At 39.0% G+C, this 22,003-nt stretch overlaps 1 long non-coding RNA gene across 3 annotated transcripts in view; it reads right to left on the bottom strand.

The window, feature by feature from the left end:
• LOC116080948 overlaps positions 1 to 22,003 on the bottom strand; it is a 71,991-nt gene that overhangs the window by 2,582 nt on the left and 47,406 nt on the right. For 2 of the 3 annotated variants that reach the window (XR_004114690.1, XR_004114689.1), the window contains exons 2-3: positions 16,662 to 16,799; positions 1,039 to 1,162 (exon numbers count right to left, since the gene is read on the bottom strand). This is a non-coding gene — a long non-coding RNA (uncharacterized LOC116080948). Of the gene's footprint in view, positions 1 to 1,038; positions 1,163 to 16,661; positions 20,790 to 22,003 lie in introns of those variants that run through there. The other variant, XR_004114688.1, reaches the window with a different exon arrangement.

Genomic DNA, 22,003 nt, shown 5'->3' with positions numbered 1-22,003 from the left:
AAGAAAATATCTAAAATAAAAAATAAAAAAAAAATAAAAAAAAAGAAAAGTCATTTTTGAATAGAGTTAATCTCAGGAACTAGTCAGTTATATCAAAAGCCAAGCAGCTAACTTAAAAACAGAAATTTGTTGGCTCAAATAATCAGAATTAAAGGGAGTTGCTCTAGGCTTAATCCAGATGCAATGTGATTCACTTTTCTTGGCTCTATTTCTTTTTGTATGTTGGCTTCTCTCTATATTTCAGGGATAGTGGCTAATGATAGCCACAGAGTACTACCTTTCTAGTATTGTCTAGCATTCCTTTTAAGGAAGAATTTGCCCATTAATTTTGCTTGGGGTGGGGTATCCTTGAACTTCAAACATAACTCCCAGTCACATTCCAATCTAATATCTACATCTGTTGGTGAGAAAAACAAAATATTCACTGACGAAGGAGAAAAAAAAAGGAACAATTGCTGGTTGGATAAAAAGTTGGCTCTAAGAGTAGCTGGAAAGTGAGTGCTAAGTCCCATAAAATTACTAAAATGGTTGCACACTTAGAGTATAGAATGGATCTATTATTACAAAGAAATCATGAGTTAAGAGGGAAGGCTAGAAGCCAGCTAGAGAACCTGTTCTACAGAGACAGCAAATCAAAACAAACCAAAGGACCAATTAATTGCCTAATGAGTTAGGCAGCAAGGTGACCATATGGCCCACTCTCAGGGGTCAGCTGAGTCTCCAGGGCCCTTAAGCTTTCCAAGAAAACTGGGGTGGAACCAAGCTTCACAGCATTTGTGAGATTTTTGGAGTCTCACAGATTGTCCAAAGAGGTCCAGCATGTTTACCAGACCTTTGGAATTCTCTGGATGCTGGCCAACTTAGAACTGTGGACTAGACATCCTCAGTGTTGATTAACCATATATCATACACCACAGCAGTAGATCTAAAAGTGTGGATCCCAACCCGTAGAGCTTTTAGAAATGTAATTTCTCAGGCCACACCCCAAGACTATTGGAATAGAAATCCTAGGTGTAGGGCTCAACAGCTGTGACTTACAGACACGTTCAACTTCTGATGGAACCAAAGCTTGAGAGCCACTGACTGAGAAGTAGACCAAGTAGATTAAGTTTACCAAGCTGATCTTGAAGTATCCTTGGTGCTGGTTCATATTATAGATTTACTGGAAGAAAGTAGGATTATCACTCACAAAGTAGCTTTGGATAGTAACCCACCAAATTCAGGAAGAATTATCATGCCTGTAGTATTCTACTGGTTTTTAGTCACTTATCCCATAAGTATATGGACTATATAATCATATAAAAGCAAACATTGTAGTGAGTTTTTCCCTTGTCTACTTTATATAAGTAGGCCATAGTTCTTTCCAAATTAATTGCTGTAATAAATTCTTATTTATATAGTATAATATAAAGTTGCCATAATTATATTGCTTGAAAAATCAGTTTGTAGACTAATATTAAAATGACCAATATCTTAGAAAATATTCATCACAATCTTGGAGAAGATGTACATTAAGCAATTAAGTTGTGATTATGTAGCACTTATAAGAAATGACAAACACCAATTATACTCTGTGGTGTAAATGTGATGGTGGTGGTGGTGGTGGTGGTGAGGAAGACTCCTGTTGTAGTTCTGGAAGAGCTAACATTTACAGAGCACTCACACATGCCAGATGTTGTGTTAAGTTTGGCAAATACCAGTTCACTGGAGCATGGATATATTACTGTGATGTGGGTAGTTTGTTAGCTCATGTTCTTTCAAAGAGGAAAAAGGGTTAGAAAAAGTAATTACAACTTGCCTAAATCAAAATATCTGTAAATAAGGAGCCAGGGCTCAAATTCAGTAGTTTGTTAATTCAGAGGAGATACCAGAGTAACTAACTCCGTTAATAAAAGAGCAAAAGTAAGATAAAGTTTACAAGAAAATATAGGTGTAATAACCATGGATTTAGCAATGGTTTCTTAAATATGAGAAAACAACAGGAAAAACAAGCAGACAACACTGAAATTATAGTTTAAAACCTGTGTACTTCAAACGACTCCAACAATAAAATAACAACTCATATGATAGGGAAACCTGTTTACAAATTACTTATCTGGCCAGAGATATGTCTACAACATATGAAGAACTGTAATTGATAAAAAGACAATTAGCTTGTAAGCTTAACTAGAATTGGTCAAAGGATCTACTGCATATATGTGGCAACTGCTGCTGTCAACTTCACTGGATTTAGACTCTTGTATAAAGCACAGTTCTGGGCATGTCTCTGAAGGTATTTTCACAGTGATTTAACTAAGTCTCTCTGGTTCCAGACAACAGACAACAATGTGACCAGCCACCTCAGGTTCTCATGGTTGCTCCCCTCCAATGGTGATGGACTATGTCCTCTCTTAAACTGTGAGCCCAGGTAAACCATTCATTCCTATGTTAGAGTTTCTATTGCTGCAATGAAACACCATGACCAAATTAGCAACTTGGGGAGGAAAGGGTTTATTTGGCTTATACTTCCATATCACTGTTTATCATCAAAGGAGGTCAGGGCAAAAATTCAAAAAGGGCAAGAACTTGGAGCAGGAACTGATGCAGAGGCCATGGTGGAGTACTGCTTACTAGCTTGCTCAGCATGTTTTCTTATAGAATCCAGAACTACTGTGGGCTGGGCCCTCTCACATCAATCACTGACTAAGAAGGTATACTACAGGTGGATATTATGGAGGCATTTTCTTAGTTGAGGCTCCTTCCTCTCAGGTGATTTTTAGTTTGTGTTAAATTAACATAAAACTACCACATCTCCTTAAGTTAAGTTACTTTTGTCTTGACAGTATCAGGAGGTGGGGTTAATAGAGATGAACGGGTCATGAGGGTTCTTTTCCTCAGAAGTAGATTAAGGTCACTGCTGAAAGAGTAGATTTGTTATAGTAATACTGTCTGGTTATAGGACTTTGGTTCTTCTTGCTGTCTGCCATGGAATGATGAAGCAAGGAGTCCTGTGAGGACACTTTGGTATTGGACTTCTCACTCTCCCAAACTATGAGAAATGTGTTTCTTCTCTGATAAGTTACTCAGTCTCAGATAGTCTGCTATGTAAATTCAAATAGGTTGGGACAGAGGCAAACAGAACTGGGGAGATAAAAAACATTATAAAGTGATCCTTTTCATCAACTTCTTTGTCTGAGAAAAATGTCAGTTACCTTGGAATGTTCACAAGGTGAAAACTTATAATACAGTCTGAACTGTATATAACTTAGAGCATCATGTATACACCACAAATAATTTGAGTATACACAAGGAACTGTGGCATAAATATTAGTGATGTTTACAGAGTGAGAACAGGAGACAGAAAGTGCCAGGGAGTTGTAGAGTAGGCACCCAAAACCAAAGTTTTGAGTCTTGTCCTTGAAGAGATGCTGGACATGTCCTTGGTCCCATTGGCAGTTTTGTTCTTGTTATATGTCAGAAATGCCAGAAGAAAATTCTGGTTCCTAGTTTATTTTCTTGTTATTTTTCTTCCCTTGAGTGAGTACCCCAGTCTAAATGCTATATGTGAAGATGAGACCAAACCTCTAGTCTAGGCAGCCATACACTTTGGTGACTAACTTTTGAATTTAAGCTTTAAATTGTCATGGTGGAAGTGGCTTTTAATCTATTAATAATAGTGATGCCACTGATCTTTGGATCTGTGTACTCAGTTACTATTTTAATTTATTTCCTGTTGTCTATAGTTGATCTTCACTTAGATCAGTGGTTCTCAACTTCCTAACACTGCTACCTTTTAATACAGTTCTTCATAATTTGATGACCCCAAATCATAAAATTCTTTTCTTGGTACTCCATAAGTATAATTTTGCTGTTATAAATTGTAATGTAAATATCTTTTTGTAGGATATCTGATATGTAACTACTGTGAACTGATCATTCAGTTCCCCACCCCAACAGGTTGTGACCCACAGGTTGAGAAACACTGACTTGGATAGTTCATGCAGTCCTGACTCCATCTATCTAGGTCCCTTTGCCCATCCTCCAAGCCCAGAAAATCAACAAGAGTGAAGACCCTAAACTTGTCTATGGTCTCAACATTTTTTTTTTGTGGGAGTTAAGTTACAGGAATTACTAAATTTGCAGGCCACTGAAGATGAACCATCTTTTTCAGAGTCCACTTTGGACCACATCTACCACTTCTCTGATAACACTAGAAAGTTAAGCATCACAGTTGCCCCTCTTTAGGATTCAAAGTACTATACGAAAAGGAGGAAATGTCAAGACCTTGTTGGAGCCTATTGAGGGAAATCTACTTCTTCCTGGTCAAAAGAATGGAATCTGAGTTTTACATATGGTCATTTGTGGAGATGTGACATTCTAAATTGTTCTAAAATGAGAATAACATATCTTCTTGTCATTTCCCTTAAGAGTTAATCCAGCTGAGCCTGACATTCACCTGGGCAGGAGACTGCCCATTAGGAAAACTGATTCACCTAAGGACATACTTAGAGAGGAAAATTATCCCTTTAATGAAATAATGAAGACTTATCCAAATCTTCCCCATGCATTGTTACAGAGTTCTGCCCTCTCTCACTACTAAGCCTGCCTGCTTTTAAAAATGATTCATCTATCTATCTATCTATCTATCTATCTATCTATCCATCCATCCCTCCATCCTTCTATCTACCTACCTATGTATAGATCATCTATATCTAAATACCTCACTTCTCTTCTTTATTTCTGTCTCCTTTGCTTTTGCCCAACGCCTAAGCATGCTTTCCCTGACCCTCTGAGTTTTCATATTCTTTCTCTGAAGCCCCACTTCTCTTCTGCCATATAGCTGCTTGCCAAACTCCATTGATAAACATGCCTGCTTTCTTGGGCTCTAACTGAATAAGCATGGATTTTTTTCTTATTCATCTTCCTACTCCTGAAAGTTATTGGAATTTATAGCTTGTTTGCCTTTTTGTTTTTCTCTCAAACGCTAATAAAATGGTCCTTGAGCTTCCTTAAGTCTGTTTTTGTAGATTCTTTTATTAGAAGAGTAAACCCAAAAGGGAAGCTCATTGGTAAAGAGGAACTGTCACACATGTGACAGATGTGAATGAGCATTAAGCACTGAGTGAATGGCTGCACAATGGACAATTTACCATAGAACTTGGAGCTGCGACATGTTAGCTAGGGCTTCTCTGACCCCATGAGGTGGTCATAGAATTACAAAGATGAGTAGGAATTTGTCTTCTCCAATGGAAAAAGTATACAGGAACTTGTTAGTTTGCCTTTGCTAATGCTCAATGCAAAGATGATGCCTGGAGAGGGAGGTTAATACATATAGAGGGCAGCTTTCATGAATAAAGTGCTGGTGGATTTGAGCAGGAGGAGGCAAAGATAGTAGGGGATAGAGCATTTCTCCAATAAACTTAGCAGTGGAGGTATAATGGCTACTCTTGGCTGCCAACTTGACTCCCTCTGGTATAAACTAAAACCAAGCAGCTGAGCAAGCCTATAAAGGATTTTTATGATTGGATCACTTGAGGTCTCAAGACTCATCCTCTATCTGGCTCACACCCTCCAGTTGCAGCCCATACAAAAAGACATGGAAGGAGGAAGCTTTTGGATTTTTGCCTGCTTGCTCTCACTTTCTGTGGCAAGTTTATCTGTGTTGTTGCTGAGGCCTTCCTTCAGTGGTATTAGAACTTACTTCTTCAGGACACCAATGTAGACCAGCAGACCTAGGAATCATCCAGCACTAGAAGGAACAGCTGAGACATCCTGCCTGTTTGACTGAGCAACAGTCTTGGCCTTTCGGTTGAGAGATAGCCATGTTTGGACTAGATGGACTACAACCTGTAAGTCACTCTAATGAAAGTGTGTCTCTGTATGTGCATGTACACACGTGCATTTGAGTGTGTGTGCATGTGAGTGTGTATGTATTCACTTTATTGGTTCTCTTCCTGAGGGGGAAAAACTCAACTATAAAAGGAGTGGAAGAAATATAGGGAAGATGGATGGCTTGTCATGGGGGAGAATGTTCAGGGTTGTTTGTTGTGTGTTTCTAAGGTAAGACAGAGTAAGCAAATCTAATCTGGGAAGAGGCCAGAGTCATAGGAAACAGACAGTTGGAGAAAGTGTGTTGAAAAGGGCAGAAGCTGAAAGCTGTTGAGTTGAAGGCCTTAGCTTCATTCTGTGGGATTAGAAGGAAGAGGGGGCTGAGTCTGGTGCATAGGATGACAAGGGTGATAGGACTTGATGGATTTCATTTTCAAAGTCAGAGGAGTAACAAGTAGAAGGGTGGATTGGTTGTAATGATTGTAATGATTGCAATGGTTGTAATAATTCCAAGAGGACTGAGTTACTGTAATCAGCAGACAATCTGGCATTTCCAGAGAGTCGAGGAACACACAAATAAGGAAGAACACTGAAAAGAGAAGGGTTTGGAATTTTAAAATAGAATGCTATTTTACGGTTTAATTTGCAAATCAAAACCCAGGTGATAAGAAGGTCTTGCCCTAACAATGAGACTAAGAGGTAGCTGGAAGAAAAGTAGGAAAAGAGCTGAGAAATCAGCAAATTAAGAGACATCAAATCATGCATCACATTCTGGTTAAGAGAGTGTCCAATTGGGCATTGCATTCTGGTTAGTGCAGAATCCTGGGAAAAAGAGGAAAAGCCTTCTCATGGAGAGAAGATGCAAAGTCTTGCAGGAAAAAGGGATTTGAGCTTCACTGAGTGACAGGGAGAGACTGGACATAAAAAAGTAACAGCTGCCTGGAGAGTATGTAGGATGGCATGACCTAGACAGATGCAAAAAGTATACAAAATCATGTAGGTTGCTTCTGAGTATTGTTCATTGTTCCCTGTTCTCTATATTAGCCTTTAAAAAGTAACTTAAAATTTTCTGATAATATTACTTCAAAAGGGATTTTAAAATGGCAGTGTTTGCTCTCTTCTCTCATATACCTCACAGAACACTTCTCAACCTGTGTTTATGGGTTTTTTCCCCACCTACCCCTCCCCCTAAAAAATTCTCTAGTGAATATCAACTGGCTGAGTTGTAATTCAACCCACTTGTAACATGACTTACTTTGAAATAGTTTTGTATTGCCCACATTGAGGTCTCAGTTTCATAACATTGCTCTCCCACACTTTCAGATATGGAGCAAATAGTTTTCATGACTCCTTTGTTTTTGCTTTATGCTATGGTATGGAACCTAGAGCTTCATTCATGCTAGGTAGGCCCTCCACTGCTGAGTAGTGTCCAGAGTTTTTATGGAGCTCAATCTTTCAGACCCTGAGCTCCTACTCCTAGTCTGGTAGGAAGGGCTTACTGACAGTCCAACCCTCTAATTCTGCAATCACTTAGTCTTTCTGGTGACTGACAACAAAAGACATTCATTTCACTCAAGAAATGCCAAAGGTTTTAAGAGTTCTATGACAGAACAAGACAAAGACTAATATGTTTTATATTGTATCACACTCCTCCACTCAATTTCTCCCCTGGCTGCTCACCTTCCTCTCAGTAGCTCCAATTCTGCACCAAGGCTTTCATACCCTCTACCCACCTGTCTGACTTCATTACTATTTGCCCATCCTATTCAGTCTGACTTCATTACTATTTGTCCATCCTATTCACTCACACTAACTCACTTCCTTTTCCCACCTCTATTAAGATTTGTCTTCACTTTAGGACCTCTGCACTTGCTCATCCATATGCTTGGAAAATCTTTCCCCCAGTGACACATTTCATCTCCTTTGATCAACTGCCACCTCAACACTGCCTTCCTGGTCTCCTGCTATTCCCATTTTATTGGGCATTACCTCATCTATATCCCAGATTAATTTTATTTTTACATACTCTCTGTCTTAGTTATTGTTCCTTTGCTGTGAAGAGACGGTATAACCAAAGCAACTTATAAAAGGAAGCATTTAATTGGGGGCTTGCTTACAGTTTCAGAAGGCTACTCCATGACCATAGGGCAGGCAGACATGACACTGGAGGAGTAACTGAGAGCTTACATTTGATCTACAAGGGAAGTGACGGGTGGGGTGGGTGAATTGAGCCTGCCATATTCCACCTCCAGAAACATACCTCCTCCAACAAGGATACACCTCTTCCAATAAGGCTATACCTCCTAATCCTTCCTATAAGTCCACTAAGTGAAAAGCAAGCATTCAAGTACATGAGCATATGGGGCCATTCTCATTCACGCTACCATACTGTCCATTGCCATGGAACTTTATCACTTTGATTTTATGCCTTTCTCCACTAGTATACCTCTCTAAGGATACCAGCTATAAGAGGGCAGAATGTCCAGTGATGAAATGCAGATTAGGTATTTATTATTATAATTATTACTTTGAGATTTATATATTCATAATTACATATAAGTAATAATTTTGTAATTTATATTATATATAAAACAATACTATAATATCATATAATATATTAAATATATAGTTATGTATAATAAATAAATATACACATAAAATTTATATATAATTATAATTTGTAATTATTATTTGAGTCTTGCTATGTTTACAGACATGTGCCACCAAACCCAGCCATAAATAAGTATCCTTTTGAATTAAACTAAAGCAGGAGACATCTGCTAAGGGGAAGAAAAAGTGTGAAGGTGTTGAGGGGTTTCATTGCTTAATGCAAGAGAATTTTAGGATAGGACTTCAGGATTTAGCAGCTCCAGCAGGTTAGGCTCAGCCACCCCATTACAATATACCAGGTTAAAGAGACACCAGTAAAAAGCAGGGAAAGGAGATTCAATGTTTTGGGAAAAGGAACAAACAGATGAATCCAGTGACCTAGGTCGCCTTTGGGGTACTGATAGAAGCCTCAGGGTAGGTAGAGGAAGGAGTGGGATGAGATATGCAAAATTAAGCATCTTAGTCAACATGTGATTCCACCAATTGATGTCTCAGCTTTGGTTCTTCCAGGTCCCAAGAAACTCTTGTTTGAGAAGTCAATGTGATCCTCAGGAGTTATGACTTCTCCCCCAGGGTGCAGCCATGTGATTGTGAACATTAGCTTTCATAGTGGGAGTCAGGGGGCTGTCCTGGATCCAAGGTGATGACTACAGGTGATGACTACAGACCATCATGGAGCTGTATTGCTTCCTTCCTGTTGATGGTCACACCAAACAAAAAACAACTTAAGGGTTTTGTTTGAGCTCACAGTTGGAGGTAAAGTCCTTCTGTCAAGGAAGATGTTTTGGTGAGAGCAAGTCTAGTTATGGTAATGGGAACTGGAGGCAGCTGCTCACAGTGTGTGTGTGTGTGTGTGTGTGTGTGTGTGAAAGAGAGAGAGAGAGAGAGAGAGAAGAAGAGGAGGAGGAGGAGGAGGAGGAGGAGGAGGAAGGGAGGGAGGGAGGGAGGGAGGAAGGGAGGGAGGGAGGGAGATTGAGAGAGATATACCTATGCTCAGTTTTCCCCTTTCCATTCAGATGCTGTTGGCTTCTGTCAAACAGTTGGATCTGAATTCTTCAGCAAGGGCAGGAAACCTTCAATGATAAGAGAACAGCCCTGGAAACAGATGCCCCGGTTTGAATCTGAGCTCTACCAGTCGCTGGAATGATGAGTCTGGGCAAATTATTGAACTTTTTTGCATCACTTTCTTCATCAAAAACCGGGAATTCCACTGTGCTTCTTGGGGGTTGTTGGAGGGACTAAACAAATCCCACTCTGTGACATTGCTAGGCAAGCATCTGGTGCCTGATGAAGCCCTTGTTCCTTGCAAGCTGTTAATTCTGTGTGACTAGACATTTCCAAATTTACTGTCTGCTGTTCTTTCTCATGCCACCTCCCAGTCTACTTTTATCACTGAGGAACAGAGCTGAAGCTAGCCTGCATGCCTCTTCACCTCAAGGGACAGACTATAGCCTGAATGCTGCCACTTAGTTTGTGTGTTATTTTAGGCAAGCCTTTCAGCCTCTTTGGGGTGCTGTAAAATCAAGGAGTAAACATCTGCACAAGTGCTTTGTAAACAGTATGCTTATTTCACCCTGAGCAAGGAACTGTAGCTGAGAACAGGAAACAAGTTTAATTGGTTCCATTTTGAAAATCTTACCCTTTAGATAATGCACTTTAGAAAATGGGTAACTATCTCTCAGTGGCTGGATTTATCACATTATCTCATTTTGTTTGTTTGTTTGTTTTTTCTCATAAGCATGCATGTGACGGAGAGTCTTTCCGAGCCAGTGAGATGCTTCTTTCTCTCATCTGTAAATTGAGTTGGTCTATTGAGCAGGGAACTTCATAAAGTTATACACAGTTTTCATGATTTAAAGTCTGTTTCTCAGTTGGCAGAAGGGAGTTCTGTAGGGAATGGTAATGCAATTAGGATGGTAAGTACCAGGTGAGAAACACCCAGATCAGGCAGCCAGCCTTCCTGGCAGATTTCAGAGAAACACTCTAGAAGCAGGTTAGCATGGATCTCTAATGTATACTTCCTGAGCCCCAGTCTCAGAGGTGCTACTTTTTCCTGGGTGACTTTGTAAATTACTAAACTGACTGCCTCAGATTCTATATCTGTAAAATGGGAACAATTACGATAGCTACTTTACTGAGTTATTGGGAGATGAAATGAAATCCCACTGTGTGACATTGCTAGGCAAGCATCTGATGTCTGTGAACTGTCCTGAACAAAAGAAGCCTTCTCAAATACCTGTCCCATCTCTGATAAACTACTGAAATACATGGGAGACTTTTTTTTTTAAAGACTAGTTTAAAAGTAATAAAGGCCAAATGGGTTTCTCTTCTTTCTTGATTTCCCAAGATCACAGCTAAGGTCAGTCAAAGTAGGTCCAGAATATAGCAATGCTAGAAAAAGCAGGGGACTGTGTGTGTCTGGATGCTGCTTGATCCTATTGCTTTAGGCTCCCCAGGAGTCATTTCCAGTAAACTGTACCCCTGGCTTACTGGTAACAGACTATGAGAGGAAGCCAGGAGAAGAAGGAGGCAGGGGTGGGAGGGTGAGGGAAGTATTTAGAAAGACTGAATTGAACCTCTTGGGTGTAGGGGTCAACTTTTGTCCAAACTTTTCCATTTCCATATCTTAGAAGAAAATGTGGAGATCAGAGAAATGGTTGGCTGGATCTTCTGTCAGGTGTGACTAGCCATCTCAAGTCTGGACTGTCCCATTTCAGAGAACCCAGTGAATGTGAGGCAGTGAGAATCACAGAACTGAGCCTTCTCCTAGAAAACCAGTGGTGAGTGCCTATCTTGGCTTACTTCTTTCAATGCATAAAGGACATGCTCCCAAAGGACCTAAAGGAAAGATCTTCAGAATTAGATAGCATCAGGAGAAAGTTGTTCTACATTGTAGTTTAGTTTGGCACTTGGTTGGCTCAAACTTGACTTTACATGAATAGCCTAGAGATCTTGTTACCATCCAAAGGCAGCTCTGTGATTCTAAACTTTTAGCATCTCTTGGTTGCTACTGGACAGAGGATTCCACTAAAAGTATTGAAAGTGTTCTAGGTGAATGATGCCCTAGAGTTGTATGATACACTGGAATTCCCACTAATCTACTGCTTCATGAATAGTGAGGCCCATTGATACACAGATGACCTTTGTCATCTGATTCCTGGAAAGTAAATGATCAGAAATATTTGTCTTTGATTCTAATTCTACATTTGGTAAGAGTGGAGGAAGAACAAGATGCTGATGTTGGCTAGCTTGGTTATGGTGATTGCTCATCTGTTTAAGCTAGAGCTAGCCATGCAGTGAATCTCCTGAATCCTCAAGTTTGGTGACACTTCATGAACCTGGCTTACACATTAAACTGGAGGATGAGGAACACTGTCATTCATTATCTTCATAATGACAGGTGAAAACTACAAACATCACTTTAAAAAAGACCTTCCTTAGGACTACTTAGATCTTACTCAGTTTGTCTATCATTAATTAATTGCACAACTCTTACTTATTGGTTATTTGCATATGTAATTTAATTTCCCTCTAAAAATATGTTGTATTGCAATCATTGTCTCAGTCTACCCTTAATCTGAGACTCAACAAGTGTAAAAGGTTTGCCCAAATATACCCAACTAGTCAAAGACTAAGGGAGGACAGGAATCTAGGTAGGTCTAACTTCATTTCCTCTCTCCATTATCTTCATGTTGTCTCACAGATACCAGAAACTCATTTGAAAATAAATGTAGGTTGCAGTTACTTGATGCCAATTGACCCACTTGATGAATTTACTATAATGCTAACGAAGCTTAAATTTCCAGAACTGGGGAAAACCAAAACCAAAAACTTTTCTCAGATTTGATCTTTTTTTTTGTTGTTTTTTTCGAGACAGGGTTTCTCTGTGTAGGCTTGGCTGTCATGGAACTTACTCTGTAGACCAGGCTGGCCTCAAACTCCGAAATCCACCTGCCTCTACCTCCCAAGTGCTGAGATTAAAGGCGTGAGCCACCACCGCTCGGTTTGATCTTATTTTTTATTCATAACTTGTGTTCTTTAAGAGCAGGAATCTACTTTCATTTTATTTACTTTTCATTACTTTAAATCCTTGATGAGTGGAACATACAGTTTCTGTGCTCAGCGGTGGGGTCATGCTATTCCTGTGGTGCGTGAGCTACCTTGTCCCAGATTACTCTGGTTTCATCAGATTTACCAACAGGAGTCCCTATGCTATTTTTACTTTGTACATATAAAAATGCCTCATGCCCAAACAGAATTCACTTTCATCTTGAGCATAAACATTTTCAATTTCAGAAGAGCTATGTGCTCTCTTTGGCTCAGGAGACCCTGCTAATAGCTAGCAAAAAGGCCTTGACTCTCAGCTTACCTTCTGATAGCACTTATCCTAACAGATCTGTCCTCAGGGAGGTAGTATCAGCCAAGCACTGTTGGTCCCATGCCTTGTCTACCTGGTCTTCCTTCTTCCTGGAATCCAGAGACTCCCCTGGCAAGCAATCTCTGTTTTTCGTTCTTAAAAAGTACACCCCGATTTCAGAAAGTTGAATCTCTACTAAATTTAGATCTGTTCCTGCTCCCAGAAATATAAAACCTTCTTTATAGCATTCCCAAGAGGATATTAAATACCTCCCATAGACACTCTCCAGCCCTGCATGTTTCATTTCTAATACTCCACAAATATTTTTTTGAAACTGTTTATCCTCTGACCAACAGTCTGCCTTCCAGGAGACACAACAACAATTACCACCCAACCCCTCTGTAATAGTCCTAAAAGTGAAGAAATTGCAGTACCTTTCCCACGCACTTCCATACTTCCAACTATACCTTCCATACTGCTGCTGTCTTGGCCTATGTTTTCTTTCAGTTGATGACATCTTCTAAAATTACTCAGGTTTGGCTTGATTGACAGAGGAGCAAATCCATGTCAGTGTCACACTTGTTTGTGGAAGACTTTACGTGCACTCTGATAGAAACTTTTCGTTGTTGTGTGTGTTGTAGGCCTCACAGCTTGTCCAGTCATACTGAACCTTCATTTTGCTTTCTTTCTCCAACCTTCTCTACTGAGAAATGCTTTCTATTTTCTTACGGTGATGATGTTCACACCCACACGATCTGTCTGGTAATGACTACAAACTTTGGAACACTTAGTAAGAATGCTTTGTGGCATCTTTGAGACATGCTCTCAGAAAACAGCACATCTACAGCTAATCTTGCCAACACTGTCACCATGTCTGTATTTGTTGATTGACTTCTTCCTCTCTGTTCAGACAGAGTGCTTACTACAGCTGGGAAAAGGAAAACTCTGGTGAAGATCAACTCCGACAATCTTGGTGATACTGACATTTATTTCTAGGATTCCTCTCAACCCCTTTGCCTTTTCTTCTCCTTGCTTCTTTTTAGTATCTCCTGTCTTACTAGGTAGCTATTGCCTCCACTCCTAGCAGATGCAGGCAGCACCAAACATGCCAAACACTGCCCTGAATGAGCCACTGGGAAGTGTGTGCTGCAGATCCGAGCCTTGAGGCTTTTGCTGCCTCATTGACTGTCTCAAAGAGCCAGCTCTGATGCCTGCTCCTTTTGTTGGACAAGTTCCTCACTCAACTTAGGTGAAGAAATGTTCATACTGTAAATCAATGTTCATACTGTAAATTTCTGATTCTTTTGGACCTAAGGAGAGTCATTCTCTAATTGTTAAATTTAAATTGAATTGCTCTGTGCTATAGTAAAGTGCTTTTAAAAATTACATGAATATATATCTTGAAACCCTGAAAGGCTACTTGAAATCCCCCAAGCCATTATTTGCTCATGGAGAAGACCCTTGGCCTACTTTAATTGATCATTATATATTTAGAATTAGAAGAAAGGGGAAATTAAGAATTATCCTAAATGATAATATAATCACTGAATCAGAAGGAAAGAACTTCAAATTAATTATTAAGTACCTATTATGGAGAGAAGTTCATTTAATCTTAATAACTTTGTATTATCATGTAACTTTTACATATAGATGATGAAACCCAGGGATATTAAGTAACTAGTCAGGGAACTACTACAGGAGCTTGCCCTTGTTTGCTGATCCCAAATCCATGCTCTTGTATATCCTACCTGACCTCCCTCACTTTGCAAAGGCTGAAACCAAGAGGCCTGAACACCATGGTTGACGTTCTAACAAATCTCATTTCTTATGGACCCACCAAAATTTGTGTAGGCATGAAAGCCCTGGCTCAATAAGTCAGAAAACAACCCAGAACAGTTTAAAAGGAATGCTATGGCCCAGGGACACAGCTCAATGGTAGAACCTGTGCTTAGAACACAGGGCTCTGGATTTGTTCCCTTAAACAGTAGAAGAAATAAAAATAAACACAGATCTCAACCCTCCTCTCTTCTTTAAACTTTTGAGTTTATTTGCACATGACCTGTATATTTGATCCTTATTTCCTCCCATATGTAGGCTGAGGAGTTGGTTTTACTAGAGACTAGGCTGCCCTACATAGGTAACTGCTTTTGTTGTTAGAGAAAACTGAAAACAGAAACTCACATGGCATTTGCTGAAATTCCTAAATAATCTACTTTCAACTCAATCTGTTTTGCTATCTTAAGGGTTTTGGTGTGAACTTTTCTTTTCTTTTCTTTTTTTTTAAATTTATTTTATGTATATGAGTACACCATTGCTCTCTTAAAACACACCAGGATCAAAAACTCAGGTGACAGCAGATGCTGGCCAGGTTGTGGAGAAAGAAGAGCACTCCTTCATTGCTGGTGGGATTGCAATCTGGTACAACCACTCTGGAAATCTGTTTGGCAATTCCTCAGAAAACTGGGCATAGTACTACCAGAGGACCCAGCTATACCACTCCTGGGTAGTGTTCCAACATGTAATAAGGACACATGCTCCACTATGTTCATAGCAGCCTTATTTATAATAGCCAGAAACTGGAAACAACCCAAATATCCCTCAACAGAGGAGTGGATACAGAAATTGTGGTACATCTTCACAATGGAGTACTACTCAGCTATTAAAAACAATTAATTTATGAAATTCTTAGGGAAATGGATGGATCTGGAGAATATCATCCTGAGTGAGGTAACCCAATCACAAAAGAACACACATGGTATACACTCTCTGATGAGTGGATATTAGCCCAGAATCTCAGAATATCCAAAATACAATCCACAAACCACAAGAAGCTCAAGAAGAAGGAAGACCAAAGTGTGGATGCTTCGTTCTTTCTTAAAAGGGGGAACAAAATACCCATGGAAGGAGTTGCAGAGACAAACTATGGAGCAGAGATTGAAAGAAGGACAACCCAGAGACTGTTCCACCTGAGAATCCTTTCCATATTTAATCATCAAACCCAGACACTATTGTGAATGTCAGCAAGTGCTGGCTGACAGGAACCTGATATAGCTGTCTCCTGAGAGGCTCTGTCAGACCTGACTAATACAGAAGTAGAGGCTCACAACCACCCATTGTATTGAGTGCAGGGTCCCCAATGAAGGAGCTAGAGGAAAGACCCAAGGAGCAGAAAGGTTTGCAGCCCCTTGGGACAAACAACAATATGAACTAACCAGTACCCTCAGAGCTCCCAGGGCTAAACCATCAACCAAAGAGCACACATGGTGGGACTCATGGCTCCAGCAGCATATGTATATAGAGGATGGGAGGAGAGGCCCTTGGTCCTGTGAAGGTTCTATGCCCCAGTGTAGGGGAATGCCAGGGCCAGGAAGTAGGAGAGGGTGGGTTGGTGAGCGGGGGGTGGGTTGGGGGGAACAGGGGTTTGGTTTTTGTTTTTGTTTGTTTTTTTGTTTTATTTTTTTTCCAGAGGGGTAACCAGGAGAGGAGATATCATTTGAAATGTAAATAAAGAAAATATCTAATAAAAAAACCTCACACACAGACACACATAGACACACACACACAGCCCACTAATTTGTAATTCTAAGATCAAGATATAGTACTGTAATTACAGATGCATATTTGAACATACTCCTCATGCCCCAGAACACTCACTTTCTGTGAGATTTGACAATTGTAAAAACACATAACTTTAATAGAAATATGACAACTTCAAAAATAAAAGAATATGACCAAAAAAAAAAAAAAAAAAAAAAAAAAAAAAAAGACACACCAGAAGAGGGCATCAGATCCCATTACAGATGGTTTACCCTCATGCCTTCTAGTTCAATTTTCAAATGTTTGTCTTTTAAACTAAATCTTTATATTTGTTCCTTTCTTTACTTACTTCTTATTGTGTTATTTATTTCATGTGCATGGAGTTGGCAGTACACATATGCTATGCTGCAAGTGGAGTGGCAGGCACCTTTACCTGGGAGTCACCTTGTTTGTTCAGACAGAGTCTCTCTACATATCCCAAGCTGGCCTGAAATGAGATATTCCTGATCAATCTTCTGCAATTTCCAAATATTGTTGCTCAATTTTCAATTCTCCCTATATTAGAGTAGAAGAAAATTACTCTTACATGATCACTGATTATTACTCTCTAAAACTTTTTATTATTATTTTGTTTATACGTAGATATTTTGCTTACATGTATGTCTGAGTTCTATGTGTGTCTAATGCCCATTGAGGCCTGAAGAGAGTGATGGATTCCATGGTTGTGAGCCATCATATAGTGCTGGGAGTTGAACTCCAGCCTTCTGTAAGAGCAGCTAGAGCGCTTAGTCACAGAGCCACCTCTTTCTTAATCCCAAAACAAACATAAACCTTTTCTATACAATTCTACAAAGGAGTCAGTAAGTTCCATTCGGCATAATTTTAAATGTAATATAATTAATTCTTTCAAGAACTTTAAGTGCCTAAAATGACAGTTCACATCCATACATATAGGTTATGCACTACACTTGCTATTGGTTGTTGGAGCTAGGAAGGGTTGCTCTCTCTGAGACAAGTGGCACATAGCTTCCATCCCCTTTTAAAACAATGAGGCAATATGAACATATTTCTTTATTTGCTCTGGCTGCTAGGAATCTTGGAGTCAAAACTAAAGCCCAGATAAAATATATGTTGACACTATTGTTGTACAAATTTTTTCTTTTATATTGGATCTAATTTTATATTTCAATCCCTATGTTACTATCGCATGACATATTACAGGTCCTTTGTAAGGAAGAAAAATATTATGAATAAAAATAAATAAGGAAACATAACCAGAATATTATTATTATTAGGTACCCTTGGGATAGTTCAGAGAATCTATAACCTTCCTTTAAAAAAAAAAAATCAATGCCTACAGCTGCTGGGGTGGGTCACTGTTTATATCTGGGTGGTAACACTGTTCCCTCGGGGACACATGCCTTCAGCCCTCCCTTTAGCCAGTGTTTTAATTTATGCCACCTCAGGGCACATACATGTCTATAATCCCACCACTCCAAAGGCTGAACCAGGAGGGTGGCCAGTTTAATGTCATCCCAGGTTACATAGCAAAACAAACAAACAAACAAAACAAAACTGAAAACTTCAAAAATAAAAAACCTCAAGTGGTTACTTTATATTGATCATGTGCTAAATCTTGAAATGTTGCTGACTCATTAAATACATATTGAATGCTTGTCATGGGCCAGAGTGAAAAAAAAATCCTGTCCCTATGTATTAGTTAGCTATGGAAATATTTATTTGGACTGGTATTATCCAATGAAAAATAGAGTTCAAATCTAATCATAAAGAATATATGACAAGAGAAAATACAATGGGGAATGACACTAAGAGTACAAATGATACGCAAGGCATCATGGAATACATATCCATTCAGCTCCTAGTGAGAGAGAGACAGAAAGAAAGAAGAGGGGGAAGAAAGGAGGGAAGGAGGGAAAGGGAGATGGGGAAAGAGAGGGAGAGAGAGAGGAGAGAAGGAGGTAGACAAGTAGCTTGTGTTGGAAAAGCACATGGCCACAAAGCAAAGTTGCCTGTGTCTTCGCCAGCAGCCAGCAGCCAACAGCCAGCCTCTACCTGTGCCAGCTCCAGTAACTGGGCAGGCTGGAAATAATCAATGTTGGTGAAACTGTAGAGACATGAGTACTGTCATATATAACTATGGAATAAAATAGGCCCTTTTCAGTAATCTTATTATAGCTATTAAAAGTATAAATATCCAGTCTTAGTGAAAGCAATCCACTGCTGAAATCATCCCACTAAAACAGAAGTGTCAGTATAAAATCATTTTTGCTGGTATTGGAACAAGTATATTCATTATGAATTATTTATAGTTAGGCATAGTAGTCCTAATGATAACAGTATTTGTATTGAATAAGATATATTCCAGTATTAAGTAACATATTGCATTAAAATGATAATTTCAATTCATATTTTTTTCTGTTAGATAATTATAATATACTAAGGCATTAAAAAGACCAATTTGAACATATATTACTGAATGTGTACTTGTACATATAATTTTATATTAAAATCCCATACTCAAGAACAAACATATGTACAGTTTATAGAAGCCAAAATAACAAAGAATACATCAACAGTTAACACTGATAATGTCAGTGTTTGAGAAACTGGATGGAACGGAGAGGCTTCTGTTGGACATATTTCTGTGTTTGGTTTGTTAAAACTATTTGTTTTATAATAGTAATAACAAGTGAGTTTTATTTGATAATGCCCTGACAATGGGGTTATTAGCATGGTGGTAGTGTGCTTGTCTTTAATGAATACATTTCAAGTCTGATCTCTAGCACTACAAAACACAATAAAAAATAAAAATGACAACTAACTTACTTCTTCCTTTGTCCTCTCTCCTCCAACCTTTTCCTCCTGGCTGCTAGGACAGAATACAGGCCTCATGCATACTAAGATTTGAGCTACACTTCCAGCCAGAGTTAACAAGGAGAGTTTACCAAACACTACTCTAGGAGAGTTTAATCTCGCCTAATTCCTACAATAACTATACAATGCTAATGTTCATATTTTTGTCTTTACTGTTCAACATAAAGGATGGAGGCCCAGAGAGGTCAATATCACCTGCCCAAGACTATACGTTTACTGGTAACAGACTAGAAAGAAAATCCAAATAGTCTGCTTCCAGTGACATCTTCTTCTAGTAAAAATCTAATAAAAAAATCCCATGTCCAGTGAAAAATACACCAAGCATAAGCAATTGGTGTTTTGGAAAGTTACCATTTTAAATGCAGATTTGTTATTGTTTTGAGTCCAGGTGTCTCTATGCTGCACAGACAAGAGATTACCATGTGTACTGTGAAGCTAGGTTTATGATGAATTTTTTGATTACCAACATTATATAGTCTTAAGAAAATGATTTTGTTTATATTTCAACTTTTACAATGACTAAACATCTTTTATTTGCTGACTACATTATAGTCCTCTGAATGCATAAATCAATATTATGCCCTAGTACTTTCCAAGAACTATTCATTTCATCCTAATTTGAATTAACAAATAAAACTGGAGGACATCACAAACTTGACATGTTAAAAAGTATGAAATGTAATGGGTTTTGGGTTTTGTTTGCTTTTTCTTTTCTTTTTTTTCAAGGTTTTTTTTTTGTTTTTTTGGCACGTTACTGCTGTATATAGTCTAGAATGTATGTCCTGGAACTCATTGGTGAAACTCCTCTGCCTAAAAATCATGAACTGAAGTTGTATATTAGTATTTCATGAAGGAATTGAGCATACAGGAAGAAAGGCCAGGCTATTAATTCTAGTTGCTCATACACAGGCTGTCTGGGTGCTTATCTGTATTTGTTACTTGGTCATTTACATTTGATAATGCCACTTACAAATATTATTTATAACTTTTAAAAGGCCCACATATTCAGTCAACTTCTATCCATTTTCTTGCAAATGTTCTATATTCAAGTTAATTACTTTGAACTATTTCTGCTTTCTAAAAATGGCTATTACTGGGTAAGAAATTTACGTTTTAAATACAGTCTTGAACACTTTCCAGGCCTTTATTATGGTAGCATTATGGACTAATGAGGCCACTTGTAAATATACCCTTTGAGGCAGTGTCTGATACCTAGTCAACTAATCTCATTCAGTGTACTTTGTGGAAGAGTGGAGAGTAAACATGGAACTGTCTTAGGCTTGACGATTCTTAAAGCCTTTTAGCTTAGCGAGAAAATGAAGCAGTTCAATGGTTATTTCAGCAAGTGTCTCCCTAAGGGAGACTCAGAAAAGAAACTTTTCTAATTCATGTCATATCTGGGCCCAAGTTCCTCCTCCTAAACTATTCAATTAAGCCACCTATAGAGCTGCTTCAGTTTCCTTGTCTGACTAGCCTCAGCATTGTGCAGATTAAAGGTCCTGGCCTTTAGCCTCCAGGAGTAGAGGCTGATATTTCAGGAGCTAAACACAGTATTCAAGCTGGAGAGGTCACTCAGTGACAGACTACTTGCCTAGCACTCATGAAGCCTTGGGTTTGATCGGCAGCACCACATAAACCAGGTATGGTGCTGCATGCCTGCAATCCCAGCTCAACTGTGCCTAGAACAAGAACAAGTAAAGATATGCAGTCAAGAACAGGTAGGTCAGCGGATAGAAAATTACTGGCAAGACTACCACTGAGGGGTGATATCAAGGACAGGTGATAGGGAATTTGGTTAGATGCCAAGGGTGGGAGCCTGTCACTAAACTGAACCATCAGGTTTACTTGCTAAAACTGGACTAAGCAAGCAGAGCTACAAGGCTAAGTTAGAAACAAGATTCAGAGAATGGCTCAAGTTTGGTCAAAGGAAAGTGTTTGTTAGGGATTATTATTTCTATAGTAGAACTGGTTTTCATCAGTTTTTAAGGAAAGCACCCTACTATATTGGTTGGCTGGCCTAGAACTCATAATACAGACTAGGCTATCCTCAAACTCACAAGATCCATCTGCTTCTGCCTCCCAAGTGCTGGAATTTAAGAATGAGTCAACATGCTCAGCTAATATAAAATTCTTAAAATAACTTATAAAAACAAGCAAAATGATTTAAAGAAATATTAAGTAAACCACAGTATAATAGTGCATAGCTTAAATTAGGATGGTACTATGGGAGTGGCTGTCCTCTTGGCAACATTTCATCTAGCTAAGCTTTCTGTAACGTGGATAATGATATGATAAGAGTCCCTAAGAAGCAGTTCATTTGTCACTAGGCCTCAAGACTCAGCTAGTGCTTTAATCAGCTCATGCTGCTATAACCCACAGTTATCAATAACAGTTTATTTTAACCGTTTTAGAAGGAGCCTGATATAAAGATATGGACAGTCAGGTTCTGGTCGTTGTACTTTATATGGGGGATGGCAGAATAAAGGATGGAAGTTCTAAGATCACTAAGTTTTACTCATGAGAGTGTCATACTCATGACTTCATCTAACCATAATGCCCCAAAGACCCTGAAAACCAAGGGACAGAGTCCCAGGATCAGAGTTTATTTTAGGTCTGGGGGATACAAACATTCAGCTTAGGAACTTGTAGCTCTTGGTTCTTGGAAAAGTTAGGGTTGTCACCGTTTCCTGGATACCAGTACTTATCAACAGGGAGCAGGACCTGTAGGACACTTTGTAAATCTGTATAGGCTGCCATTACTTCTCTAAGGCAAGTTGTCTAAAGAGAACCACAAAG

This window comes from Mastomys coucha, unplaced genomic scaffold (assembly GCF_008632895.1).
Source record: "Mastomys coucha isolate ucsf_1 unplaced genomic scaffold, UCSF_Mcou_1 pScaffold6, whole genome shotgun sequence".
Lineage (NCBI taxonomy): Eukaryota > Metazoa > Chordata > Mammalia > Rodentia > Muridae > Mastomys > Mastomys coucha.
The sequence above is the reverse complement of the archived record's forward strand: the minus strand, read 5'-3'. Positions and strand labels throughout refer to the sequence as shown.